We start from the raw sequence: 15,171 nt of genomic DNA on the forward strand, positions 1-15,171 counted from the left end.
TGTATGATACATTGATTCATGTGCACCTAATCATATGACAAGCCATGCCAAATGGTTTGGAGAGATGTAAGATTTACAAAGTCTAGGTTATATAGAGACAAATGATAATTCATGTCATCCAGTTTCACATATTAAAAAACTTTTATTATCCTTGCATAATAGTTAGACAAAGTATCTGTTAGATGTTTTACATATGCTATCAATCACAAAGAATTTGGTATCTATTGATTAAGTGGTAGAGCAAGGATTGCAAGTTAGATTTAATGTAAAGGGTTTTTTTGTTGGAAACTTCAACAATAATTATAGGTTGATTACAGAAGGAAGCAAATTTGGTCGCATAAATTTTGCTATGTATTCTAAAGGCCAAGGTGTGATTGCAAACATTGAAATAAGGCACAAACATATTATACATGCAAATTTGCAAAGGCTAAAATTAATGCAATCCAAAGGGTTGATTATAGGTTTGCCTATGTTTAGAGTTACAAATTTATATAAAGTTTGTGAAACATATTAGTTTGAAAAGTAGGCCAGGTGACCATTTTCGCATGATAGAGATGTGAGCAAGAATATACTTGATGTTGAATACTCAAATATTTGGGGGCCCACCTAGAATATATCTCTTAGTGGCAGTAAGTACTTTGTTACATTCATTGACGTTTGCTTTAGAAAATTCTAGGTATTTTTCATGAAGAAAAAGAGAAGTGTTTCAACACTTCAAACCTTTCAAGGTTACTATATTGAAATAAAAATAGGCTTGAAAGTTAAGTGCTTGAGATCAAATGGAGGGAGACAATACCTCTCTAATAAGCTAAGTGGCTTTCTTAGGTCTCATAGGATAAAGTGACAATTTGCATGCATGCATAACCCACAACAAATAGGGTTGCATAAAAGAAAATAAACATGTTGCAAAATTTGACAAGCATTGATGACTACAAAACATATTCCAAGGTAGTTTTAGTTTGAGGTTGTTTATAGTAACTATTAACATTATAAATAGGTCTCCCATAGCTACAATTCATACTCATGAAAAACAATTTACAAGAAAGAAACATGATGTATCACACTTGAAAGTATTTATTTGTATGACATATGTTCATGTCCTTGATGAGTTGTGCCAAAGAGGTCGACTAGACTACCTTCTTAGGCTATAAAAGAAAGACCCCTCCAAAGCTATCCTCAATCTATATTTCACCCTATCATATTTCTTTCAATTACCCTTAACCTCTTCACCTATCATCTGTCTAGATTGCCATTTAAGCTTCACAGTGAAAGTGCACGAGTGGACAAAACTATCTTTGGATCAGTTGATTTCAAACTAAAGCAATTATATTCTTCTCATATTTGTTGTGTGTTCTCTACTCCTTGCTGCTCAAATTATATACATTGTGCCATGTAATTTCTATACCTCAATCCACCAATACTACCTCATGTTTAAATCTAGGTGAGTGAAGATCCACTTGAGACTCTTGTGATCACTCACTAGAGAAAATGTGCTTTCAAGTAAAAGTGTCTTCATAGCTTAATAGAATCAACTACTACTAGTAGCTTCAAATCATGAGTAGCCTAATTATTCTAATCATTATTCAATTTTCTTTAAGTGTAAGCCACTAGATGACCTTTCTACATAAGCGTGCAATTCAAAGAAAGAGAACTTGCATATGTTACAACTTCGAACTCTTGGGTCAGGTAACTTCAAGAAAGGTACTAATACTAAGCTATGCTTGAGTTTCTCAAAGCTAAACTACTCAATGGAAGTCCACATAATAGTAACTTGTTTCTTGAGCAAATCGGTGAGAGGTGTAGCAATCAAGACATAATCCTTGATAAAAACCATGTATCATCTAGTTAATCCCAAAAAACTTCACATCTCTTTAAGTGTTACTAGAGGTGTCTATTCTTGAACATCTTTGAGTTTGGCAAGATCCACTACAATTCCTTCCTCGAATACAAAGAACCCAAGATAATCTACCTCTTGACTTTGGGAAACACATATTGTGTTAAAAGAAGTTTTGGGAATGTCTTCCTTCTTGATCATTATTTAGTAGTAATTGATCGTAGATAAATCTTGAAGAAGTCTTTTGCACCTTGAAGTCATTCATGGAGCTCATCAGCCCTTGTAACTAGATACTTGTCTTTGACTATTACTTGGCTCAGCCCACAATAGTCAATGTGGAGGGTCCCATTTATCTTCTTCTAAAACAAGATTGGGGTCCCCCAAGGTGAATTGCTTAGTCTGATGTACCCTTGATCTAGAAATTTCTTGAGTTTCTCCTTCAACTTGATAGCTTCTAGAATGGACATCTGGTATGGCTTCCTAGCAACTAGAGCAACTCTTAGTACTAGCTTAATCTCATGGTTGGCCTCCCTTTGGGGTGGGAGTTCCATCAATTCCTTTGGAAATACATCTACATATTCCTTTGGCCAAGATGGCTCTTCTTTGGCTTCATTACCCTAGTTATTCTTGTTAAGCTTGATTAAGTAGATAGGTAGGCTTTCTTTAATCATTTAACAATGCATAAATCTTTTGCCAATTATATCCTTGGCTTTCTAGCCTCACCTTGGGTTGTCATTTGCTCCCTTGTAGGATTCAAAATGTAATTTTTTTCATTTCCACAATGAATCAATTTCTAACAAGTATTCATAGGCTCCCAAGTCCATGACCCTGAACCTGATATTGGTAGGATTTCCTCCTAGGTTAAATTCCACTTCACTAGATTGCTATGTAGAAATAAGTCCTTTTCCATTGGATAATTCTACCAAAAGCTTGGATGTGTAATGCCTATCCCTAACTTTCTTGCACACTTTGGTGAAATGAATGAATGAGTATTTCCATAATCAATCAAAATTTTGAAAGCTTTATCTTAGTAAATTTTGAGTGCCTTGAATCATCGAAAATTAGCGATTCAAGCCCTCTTAGTGGAGGGTACCATGGATAGTTGCTCTTTCCATCTCTATCTCTAATGTAGGGTCTTCAACTTCCTCCAATTCCTTATATGTCACACTAGCAACTTTTTCTTTGCCTCTGGCCACACACTAGATGATTTTTTACCATGAAACTGTGCTTAGTGAAATTTTTGATTAAGCTTTAAGCATTGCCTCTTGAAAGGAATTGAATCATTGCTATTGTATCATATTTGCATGTCATTCTTGCCATCTATTAGCACAAAATTCTCAACTACATTTGTCTTGGCCTTTGTAATGGCCCTATCTCTCCAATAATATAAAATTCATTTCCCCTCTTGCATCCTCCCCCTTGGCTATGCAACTAGTGCCAGACCTTCAAATTTCCCAACCAGAGACTTAAGTTCCATCATGTGCATGACCATGTATAATGCAAAATAACTCCTGTAAAGATTCATGTGGGAACAAAAAGCACGCAAAGATGTTTTTAACCTTATTTATCATGGCTAAGGAAATAAAAAAGAAGAAGAAGATATGAAGAAAATAAGGATAGGGGGCTAGCGTGATTCATGCCACCATTTCTTGACAACACCCCCTCCCTCCACACACACTAATTATTAGTATTTAATTAATAAACTAATTAACTCTCCCCCTCAACCCCTTTGAACGTGTTGACAAACTACCACCCTTTCCTCCACTTTAAAATTTAAATTTAATTTTTAATTTAATTAATTTGATTAAACCTCTCCTATCCCCCTTAATCATGTTGAGAAACCTTATCCCCCCTATATTTACCTTTTTTATTATTATCTCTCCTATTACATCCCCTCCTCCCATCAAAAGCAACAACCGCCTCTCCCCACATTTTTCTAAAATTATTTATATATAAGGACACACGCACACACACACACACAAATTTTCTCTCTTTTTTTTCTTTTCCATTATATATATGTATGTATGGTTGTTTTATAACCTTTAAAAATGTACAAAAAAAATCAATAAAATTTAATGTCTAAATTATTTCAAGATTAATATAATTTTTTTAAAATATCAATAAATTTGATTAATCTCCAATAATTTTATAAATTTCTTTAAAAATTCTAATAATTTTGGAAAAATAAATTATACTTGGAAAAAACTTTCTAATTAATAAATTTATATAAAACTTTAGCTTTTGGATCTGTAAAAATTCCAAATTATATCTCAAAAAAATTAAAGTAATTTATTTTAATCCAAAAAATCTTTTAAAATCCTAATTAATTTGAAAAGTTTTACTTTTGTTTGGAAAAACATTAATTAATGTAGTTTAAACCATTTTGAGTAGAAACAGAAAATAAACAAGGCTGAATTGAGTATATTTGGTTGTGAAATTTTGGGTACATTACATTAATTAAGAATGAATCACAATAAATTCATTTTTTCTTGTAGATGGTAATAGCACAAGTTAAATTCCTCTCAACTAGAGCACAACCTGCACCAATTATAAACCCACTAAACAAACATAAACTAGTTTCTTTGCTTTAATAGAGACAACTTGAGCTAAAATTGGAGGCAATCATATATGGGAAATAGGCTACCTCATGTTTTAAGTTCTCAACAATTTGAAGGATTTGATTGAAAAATACTAGACTACCAAAAAACTCCTAGCCAACTCCAGTCTCAAAGACTACATCAAGGCCACTTCCACTAACATCTACTTTTCAACTTACTCCAGATTGATTGAGGGCTATAACCCAACTACCAAATCCAACATGTTTAGATAGAATAGAAAAACTAATGAGAAATATGATGAATAGGTAGCCAACTTTGAGTTCACCCTAAAGCTAGTAGAAGAGACATTAGGCATTAGAAGAGGGTCAAGAAAGTATATTAAAATATAGAAGATCCCCTAGGTTTCTCAAGGTAGAATGAGAGTTCAATTGTTAGAATTAATGGAACTACACTGAAAGTAGCGTTCAATGAAGGAGTTTTTCTAAAAGCTATACCATAAGAAGAGTTGAGGGTGACAACACAGCTCTCTCACCACCTTTTCACCTACAACAAAACCTCCACTGGTCAAACTAGGATACCTAAGTGGATCCTAGAAGACATACTAATAGGGAACCTAGTAAAACATGATTAAATGCTCTATGGCTAGGATGCTTGAAGATCTTGGGGATACCTAGAAGGTAGGATCATCAAAAGTTTTGAGTCTATGCTAAATGACTCGTGAAGAGCAAGGTCTTCAATGGGTTAATAGGTATAGCAGGAATTGAACTACTTAATCTATTGATTAATTATATTTTCCACCTTGCCTTTATGGTTGGTTTGTTGGCATTGAGTGAAGAAGAAGTAGAGGGGAAAATAGTGCAAGGGACTCAAGGAGACAATCAAGCTCTAGAGATGTGGCTTTCCCTTGATGTGGATCTTGAGTAACGTAGGGGAAGTTAGAAGGAGGGATAGGAGGTTAGAGATGATGTTGGCTGACTAAGGCTACTAGACATTTCAAACTTCAAAACCCCCTAGGTGATGTCCTACTGATCGATTGGATCTAGGAAAGAGTGTCCAATTGATCGATTGGATCTAGGAAAGATTATGATCTCACATTGGGCTAATTCATTGTTATTGGGGATTTTATATATACGTATGGTGTAGTACCCAAGGCTATAAGACATTTCTAACTTGAGAACCCCTAGGTATGGTGTAGTATCCATGGATGCATATTTCTTTTCTTTTTGTTTTTTTCCTTTTTTGAAATCAATAGATAGAGTGTCATATACTTTGGCTTCTAACTTTACATAGAGTATTTAAGGTATTAGAGATAGAAAGATTGATCAATTAGTAATTATAGCCCTTGAAATAGGTTCATAATTTGAACACAAAGCCCTAATAATATAGTAGAACCCTTGGTATTGAAGGACATATTATTGCTAAGAAATTGTGATCGTTAGTGAATAATTATATTCTTACTAGAGTAACTTGCACATCTTTTATAAATATAGAGATAACAATCAAGATATATCTTATTTGATGAAGCTAGGATCTCAATGTTGATAATGAAAGGTAGAGCTCGAGTGGAAGCATAGAAGAAGCAGAAATAAGAGTGGAGCAAGAGATATAGTGGAGAGAGAGAGAGAGAGAGAGAGAGAGAGAGAGAGAGAGAGAGAGAGAGAGAGAGAGAGAGAGAGAGTGTGTGTGTGTGTGTGTGTGTGTGTGTGTGTGTGTGTGTGTGAGTGGAAACTCCAATAGTCACAATGTGTGACTAGCATTCCCTTATTCAATAGTCATTGAAAGAATAAAGAATAAATTGACAGTGATGGGCACCCACCACTTGCAATGTACTTGTGTGTGGATAAGTGTACAATGAGCAAATGTGGGCAATTAGGCACAAGTGCCTTTATCCTTAAAAACCTCGCACTTAAAGGTAAATATGCCTTAGTGAGAACTAAAACAAAAAAAAGGGAAGTACAACATGTACATAGACTACAACAAGATGAGGAAAATATCATATCATCCTATACCCATCAACCTCCTAAGGAAGAAAAAACCTTATGTTGAGAGACTTTTAAAAACCAAATTCGTAGGATTCTCATAAGTTAATCAAGACCTTGATAATCTTAATAGACTTATCCTCTACCACTTCTCTAATGAAGTGATAGTACACCTTAATGGGCTTAGTCTTTGCATGGAAGACCGGATTATGGGTCAAGTGAATGGCTGTCATAGAATCCAAATGCAATTTAGGAGTAATAGTAATATCAAGTTCTACTGCCAAACAAACTGCAATATACTCTATCTCACTCTCATCTCACTAGTAGATAAGGTCATACATTTCTGCAACCTAGACATCCAAGAGGTAGCACCTTTAACATAGGTAAAGATATACCCAAATGTGAAATTCCTATTGTATGCATACCTTGCATAATCTAAGTTAGTACAACCTACAACTCGTATATCTTGGTTACCATAGCAAATGTATATATCTAGTGTGTCTTTTAGGTATCTCATGAGGGGCTCATAAGACCCTTCATAACATCCCATTGTCACCTTCTAGGTGTAGCCATATGACATAACATAACTTCCACTACAAATGCCATGTCAGGATATGAGTGCCTATCATGGCATACATTAGACTACCCACTCTAATGCATATAGAACCTTGGCCATCTCAGCCCTCTCATCATTTGACTACAGACAATTAGCCTAGGTAACCTTGACATGAGAAGGTAAAGAACATCCAATAGGCTTACCATCCTACATATAAGGCCACTCAAGTACTCTATGTATATACTTCTTAGGGATAAGTAGAGAAATCCCTTGAGTGAGTGCATATAAGCATATACCAAGTATGTGTGAGGCATGTCCCATGTCCTTCATCTCAAAGCTCTTCTTGAGCCAAGCCTTTAAAGCATCTTGCTCAATGACATGAGAACTCCCACTTATGAGCATATCATCAACATAAAGCACCAAGATAATAAGGCTACCATCATGGGTCTACTTTCATGCATAAATATGGATCGATATCACTATGAGAATATCCTTATGAATGCATAAAAGCGTCAAACTTATGGCACCACTCCATAGGTGCTTACTTAAGAAAGCACTCCTCCCTAGGTGCTTGCTTAAGCCCATAAAGACTCTTGTTCAATTTATATAATAGGTGTTCCCTATCTTTCTCTGTAAAGCCCTTAGGCTACTACATATAAATCTTATTATGAAAGGTAGAGCCCAAGTAGAAGCCCACAAGCATAAGCAAGAGTAAAGCAAGAGCTATGATGGATAGAGAGAGAGAGAGGGAGGGAGAGAGAGAGAGACTGTATGTGGGAACTCCAATAGTCACAATGTGTGATTAGTCTTTCCTACTCAGATACCTTGTCAAAAGACGCGGGACCTAGAGCATGGAAAATGCTATGGCGGATGGAAGATGAAGATTAAGATAATGATGACATAGACAAAGACTTGACCTATTACACAAGTGAATTAGGTTCCAAGATTGAGCCTTGGACTCATAAACACAATCTTGTGTATAAGACTGACAATGACCAAGACACTAACTGAAAGAGGAAAGCATCATGATATTGCATTCATAATATATGAAAGTGACAACCAAGTACAATGTTATATAGAGATGGGTAGGTGCCAATCTTTCTCTCAATGCCTATGGGATTCCTGTTGTGGGAGCTTTCGCTCAACCGCCAAGACCCATGGACTGCTTATTGTTTCAAGCATTCCAAGCAAGCTCTAATGGCTATCTCTCACCTAATTGACATGCCGTCGATCCTACGAGTGTAGTGAGCTTACGTTGATGCCAATATGAGTTGCCTTCTCTCTCGCACACACCGGTAGCTCCACGATCTTAGATGCTAGTTCAAGCATCCTCAAGTCTCCTCCATCTCCAAGCTCCATCCACCATAGCCGTGCGCACAAGAGAAGAGAAGAGGAGAGAAGAGAAGAAGAGAAGAGGAGATGGTGAAGAGCTTCACCCTCTTGATCCCTCACTCCCACATACTCACTCTCTCACATTCTCACACTCCCTCTCTCAAGAGCACACACAAGCAAGGAGAAGAGGAGAAGAGAAGAAGAAGAAGAGAGCTCTTGTTAGCCACACACCAAAGAATGAGCTTCCATTTACTTTTTCAACTTTATATACAAGCCCTAAAATCCCATGGGCACCCATCCCCTTTTTTTACATGATCGGCCATTGTGGCAAGGTCCTTTCTCTATTTCCCTCGTCTAGCCTTATGCCTCTAGCCTACACACGTCTAATACTTTACAATTGGCACAGGAGGGAGCCTGATGCTCTTTTACACGAGCTTTTGGAGTTTTTTGAGGCGCCTTTCATTTAAAATTAGGCTTTTGGCCCCAACTTAGCTTTAGAGGCCGCCTACGTTCCTTTGCTCTTTTTCCATCCTCTTCTCGCTTTTTCATTCATTTTTCTACCTTCTTGACTTGGGGTTAACATTACCCCCCTCTGAGACGGGTGCCAGTCCCATGGCACTCTTGGCTCTTGTTGGGGTTTAATAGGCAGTTGATGAAGTAGTCGTGTGAGGGTAGGGCCACATGTAAACTCGGGTGCTCGTGGAAGCTGGGTAATGAGGTTTGTTGGAGAAGCCAAATTGATAGCAAGTGGATGACGGGGGCCTCTGAAGTCAGTGGTTTGTCGCCTTTGTGATTCTTGGAAGGAAAAGGTGCAATGCTCTACCTAAGGGGGGTGTCTACCTTATTGTGTATTGTATTGTGCTCGTGCTGGTGGAATGGGGAGTTGGGTATAACCACAAGCTAGCTTGGGTGATGTTCCACACTTGAGGACCCCATTCGTGCAAAGGGAAGTGCGGTGCAAGTAGCTTAGGGTGACAGGTCTAACCATAGGTGAGTATTACCCCCCTAGGTATGTCCTGCCCCCCTTGATGGGCCCTAAGCATGAAGTGGGGGAGAAAAAAGGGCTAGGGGGTTAGGAACGGATCCAATCAACTAAATCCACCAGGTATGCCTAACTTGAGGACCCCTAGGTGCAGTGATCGTGCTTTATGTGGTGCTAAGTGCTTCTGTAAGTGAGTTGTTTTGTCCATTCCATGCGTAATGTTCTTCTTGCTTTTCCTTTCATGCTTGTTTTTTTTTTTTTTTGAAATGGTATTACACTAGAAGAACAACAGCCAGTGCCTAATTCTCCTCGTTTGATTTAGACAGAGAAGCGGATCATATGGATTTGCTCAAAAATTGATAGCTTTGCATGTATCCTTTTAGATTCATACGGACGTGGAGGAAGGTGGTGGAGAGGAAAGGATGATTGCATCTAGTGAACTAGCTATCATTCATATCTTCTAGGAGAGCTAGGCAAAAAGAGGGGAGGAGGCTAGCCCTCATCATCAGATGCGCCATGGCATAGCTGTCGATGGCATTAGGGTCAAAAAAGAGGGGAGACATGCCACGTTCTTGTGGAGTCAGGTTCTGCTTAAGTAATAACTTAAGTAACCTAAGGTAATTACATGTAGTTACAAAGGCTGGATCAGGGCATGAAGAGAAATCCGCGAGGGAACGTGTCATGGAATCATCCAAGCTTCCTGAGTCGAAGAGGAGGGCATGTTCAAAGGAGGCAGCATTAGAGTTGTAGATGATAGGAAAATCATAACGCCCATGGAGGGTGGCAAAAAAATCCACACCTACCCTACGAGGGTACGCCATGAACATGGGGTTGTTCCTCTCGTAGGGCAGGGTGTTGCAAAAAGCCATCCAAGCAAGCATGCTGATGTCGCACACTCGCCTTTTCCAAAGGGGTTGGCAGTTATATCCCTGTACAGTATGTGGTACTTCAAACACCTTGTTTTGCTAGCACTCAGCTTCTTCATTTCCCCAAAGAGTGGGGGTCCTCTCCCTTTCCTCTAGCCACTTTTGTCCCAGTCGGCTACCAGTCGTGATCACCTCCTCCATCACCTTGAGCGGTAGGACCCTCCATAGGCTATTGGGCATGAGGAAGCTGAAGGTGAATGGGTCTTTTTCTCTTTCCTGCTGCTCCCAAATTACCAGCTCTGTGTGGAATCCAGTGGGGATATCATCGAGGCACGGTGGGAGGGGTGCAGACGGTTGCACGACTGGTTTGGCTCTTAGTTGCTTCCTCATTTATTTGACTAACTTTCTCCATCTTTCCCTGAGTGCGGCTTGTCTCTCCACAGATGGATCAACCTATTGTTGCTCTTGGACATGCGGTGAGGGGGGCTGTGGAATCACCTCTTCTTTGAATCTCCCCATATCAAATTCAAGCTCAGCCTCCTCCCCCTGCTGGTCTTCTTGTTGTGCTCCTTCTTCAAAGACCATTGTGTCAATTTCCTGGGGGGTTAGGCCGGCTAGTAGCAGGTACTTTCGTTGTTCTTCTAGGCTTAGCCTAACCTCCGCAGGTTGGGGTGGCATCTGCAACCCTGCATGCAGAGCTTTGCGTGCGATGCTGAGTTTTTTCTATACTACCTCCAATGACTCCTTTTCCTCTGGGCAGGTGGTGTCCATTAGTGTGTTAATGAGGGCCTTTTGCTGGGCACTAAAGGCTGTCTGGGTGGCTCTTGCTTTACTCTCTGTGCGGATCTTTTCTTTATCCACCAAAGCGAGGCGTTGTGCCAAGGTCTTCACCATTTTTTCGTTCTGCGCTGCCCATTCCTCTGCTCTCTTGTTCATTTCTTCCATGCTCTCTCCATGTTTCTGTACTAGGGTTACGAGCTTCTGCTCTTGGTCTTTCAATTCCTTGCTCATGTTCTCTCGCTCTTTCTTTCCCAAGTGTAGCTAATCGGTCATAGACTCGATCTCCTTTTGCTGTTGCTCCCTCTCCTACTTTCTCTCCTTTTCTTTGGCATTCAATTCCTCCATCATTTGCTCGATGTTGGCAGTTTTCGCCTCCAATTCCCCATGTTGCATTATGAGGAGCTTATACTCTCTTTGCATTTACACCAATTCCTGATTCTCATCCTCCAACTGCTGCTTGTAGCTCTCCTCCATGTCCTCCTTGGCCTTTAATTCTTGTTTGAGGTCAAATATCTCTCGTGCTGCATGGCTATTGTGCGGGTCTTTTCAAGCTGGAAAGCAGCTACTGACTCCTTTTCCGCCACCAACTCAGCCACAACCATCTTCTTTTCCTCCTTACCCTTCTCTAGTTGGGAGAGCAGCTCGGCGACGTACTCATTGTAATTGGTTGGTGGCATCACTATTGTGTGGATTGGAGAGCACCATGAGGATAGGGATAGGATGGATAAGGGCCTTGCCTTTGCCTTCAAGGATAGCGGGCGGCTTGATTTCTGGTACCTGTGTGCTGGAACTAGGCCCTTCTTCCCTCAACGGGCTCCAGGATCCCAGATCATCGGCCCAGCTCTGCTGCTCAATGGACTGGCGTGTGGCTTCAGCCAAGTCCTCCTCCTTCCTTCTCAGTTCCTCTTCTTCCTTAGCAGCTCTTCTTTGCCTTTCTTCTTCAATTTTCCTGTACTCTTCCTCCAATTTCTCTTTTTCTTCCTGTTCTTTCCTTTTTCTCTTCTCGACCTCCTATTTCAATACCTTTTTAGCCTTGTTGACCTCTTCCTTTACTTTTTCTTCTTCATGTTTCTTCTTCTTCTCCCTCTCCTCGGCCTCCTTGAGGGATTCTCTTTTTTCCTTTTCCAAATCCTCTTTCTCCTTCTTGCGGCCTTCATCCCCGGCTTCTTTTTCTCTTGTGTCGTCTTCTTCTTGGGTTTCTTGGTCTGCTTTTTTCCCGATTGTTCTTCTTGTTCCTGCCCTTCTTTTTCACTGCCCCGGTCATGTCACTAGACCTCTCTTGGTCCTAGTGAGGGGGTGACCTATTAAGCGTTTCTCCTTCTCCTTCTTCTGCATCTTGCATCTCCTTCACTGCCTCTTGGATGAGCACAGTCAAAATGCTTCCATAGGCAATGAACAAGGCCTGGGACGAGGCCTTCTTCCTTTCTGTGGCCTTGGAAGTTGGGGACTCCCCTCCTGCTGGTGTACTTCCTAAAGCTAGTGCTTTAGCTGCCTGGTCAATGGTTTTGCGTACATATCCGTTCCAGTCGACACGCGCTAGCTTTGCTTGTAGTATGGCTTCCGCATCAGGAATGTCCAGGATGTTGATGCCGTCATTAGTTAGCACATCCTCCTTTTTCATTTTTAGCATGGCATACACATCCCTCTTCTGCTTCTTCTCTATCTTCGGCTCCAGTACCAATGCCTTCTCCACCAAGGCTAGGTTTAAGTGAACTTGCATCTATTTAGCATTTTCTCCCCTTCCCACCATCATGGTGCCACACTCATTGTCAAGGTCGTATGTCCTGAGAAACTCCACACACTTCTTATGGTCAGGCTCTTGCACAAATTTCTCGAGGTACTTTGTGAGATTGCATGGCTTGATGACTCTCTTGGTGGCCGCTTCCTCCTTGGCCACCACACCCTCTACATTATGAATGGTTCGGAACTTGAGCTGGTTGTAGGTGCGGCTTTCAAGGGTGATGCGGTATTGCGTTCTTTCCTTCTCCGTGAACAGAAGTCTGTGGGTGCAGTCTTGCTGCGACATCTTTTATTCCTATCATGATCCCAAGTTTCCATTAGTGCTTCCAAAATAATAATTCACTGAAAAAGTCATAATTAAAAAGAAATACTCTATATGTTTATTGAATGAAAGCATTAAAATCCCATCCAATGTAGAATCTTCCCTTCATACTTTAACTTTTTGCCCTTTATTTCAAAGTTCTCATGCCATTTTTCCTACCTCGCTCGTTGTTTACATGTTTATGCATTTCACCTCACCCCCCTCCCCTTCTAACTCGAGATGAATCCTTCCTAGGATTGAAGGTTAGGAGGTCAGGGGCATTCTGCAATGGGTCTAGGAGTTACCGGCGTAGGAACCAAGTGTAGAAATCAGGGTTGTACTCTAACTAAGTTTCGCGGTTTAGATCAAAAGGTCGAGTACCCACGTGTGTGATGTAAGTGAGAACATCTGTTAGAAAGTCACCAGAAGTGACGCGGCTAGCAATATCTAGCTCTTCCTCAGTCAATAGGCGATCGAGATAAGGATGTCCTTTGATGTGTTGTTCCAAGGGTCAGCCACGAAGAGTGGTTAACACTCTATACGAGGTTGGCATGACGTAAGTGGGGTTGTACTACACTGTTTTGATTGCATGGCGCTGCTCAGCATTTGTCATGACTTGGCACCCTTCAACTTCCCATTGCAACCTGAATGAGGATTCCGTATCAGCAAGTTTTGATAATTCTGCAATTTCTTGGTCGGTGATGGCAGAAGTGGTTCATTGATCATATGACATGATGAGACACTATTTGAGGGCTTGCTCTTTAGAGATCTCGCTATTGAGAAATTTAGCAGCAAAGTTAGCTACTTTTGCGAAGGCAAGTTCAAATGTCTCCCAATAACAAGGCATCATGCGAACTTTAGTTGCAAAAGGTTCGGGCAACGAGCCTAAGTCCAAGCGATCGTAGCTCAGAGCTAGCTCTCTGAAAGTGGCATCTAGTCATCTAATGCAATCAACCACGTCATCTCCCGTATCTTTGGCTAGATCTGAGGCCAGTGTCAAAAATGATTTTTACTCATAGGAGGGTTTAAGACGTGCGAGTGGTTGGGGTTTGATAGCACTAGAGCCTTTGACAATGAGCAGTTGCGGTTGCGGTTGTTCTTGAGATTGCGGTTGGACCTCCTGGATTAGGGTTGGAAAAGTAGCAGCTACATTCAATGGACTACTGCCTTCAGAATGGATCATTGTAGTCGGATTGGCTCTGGCAGGTGATGGCTCATGTGACGATGTCTGTCGTTTGGGCCGATAGGCTTGTTCGACTCTCTTGGGCATGTGCATGGATGAGCTTGATGGATGTGGGTTTGGAAAGCACTGCGGCTTATGGTTTTGAGGGTCTCTATGGCTTGGGGTGATCAAGCTTGAGGGTGGGTACATGTGATGCTTTTGGCCATGTGGGCTTTAGGGATCCATATCCAAGCATTCCCCTCATAGTAGCCTTCAGCGTGCAAGAGGGCTTTAGGTACCCACCTTTGCTTGATCGTGCGCCGATTTCTATGACTACGCCTTGGTTTCCTAGGTTTAGAGCTTTGAGTCTTATGAGGATGTGTGCATTGACTCCTAGGTGGCGATTGCGACTGTTTAGGCTTCCATTGAAACCTAGGCTGTTGGGCCTTAGCTTTTGCTGCCATGAGCAGCGGTTCTTGAGAGTTGGTGGGTGGTGGCCGAGCACTACCCCCTCCTTAGATTTAGCTGCTAATATTTCTACCGGTGGCCTTGTGGACTGTGGTGAGGTCGCGCATCCCTTGCTAAAAGCTACAAGAATGTGAAGGTTGCCTATGGCGAGGTGGATGCGCTGCAACTCATAATCAGCATTGCAACAAGTTTGCTTTTTGAAGGTTCGCCCTAGTAGCGATTCCGTGCCTGCGTCTTTGGCATCTGGCAACACGTAGAAGATCATTGGTACAGTCTTAGACTCGATAGAAACGGTGGCCCTGCACTTGCCGAGAAGTGCATATGAGCGGTCCCCCATATAGGCTTAATTTGGCATTAGCGGGTTGTAGTAGTGGTTTGCCAAGTTGGATCCAATGATCGTGAGTCAAGACATTGAAGTCTGCTCCCTCGTCGATCTAGGCATTGAAGGCGCATGTTCACTTGGCAATGACCGTGATGTGTAGGTATGTGAGCTCTACGGCTTTCTCATCCTCATCATTGACTTCAGTGATTGTGGCTACTCGTACTTTGATAGGTGGTTCCAACATTGGTGGCTTATGCAAAGGATGCATGGGAGGATAGTACTTCTTGACAC

The sequence above is a fragment of the Lygodium microphyllum genome, chromosome 29 (genome assembly GCF_053477565.2).
Source record: "Lygodium microphyllum isolate KBCC chromosome 29, Lygodium_microphyllum_v1.1.10, whole genome shotgun sequence".
Classification (NCBI taxonomy): domain Eukaryota; kingdom Viridiplantae; phylum Streptophyta; class Polypodiopsida; order Schizaeales; family Lygodiaceae; genus Lygodium; species Lygodium microphyllum.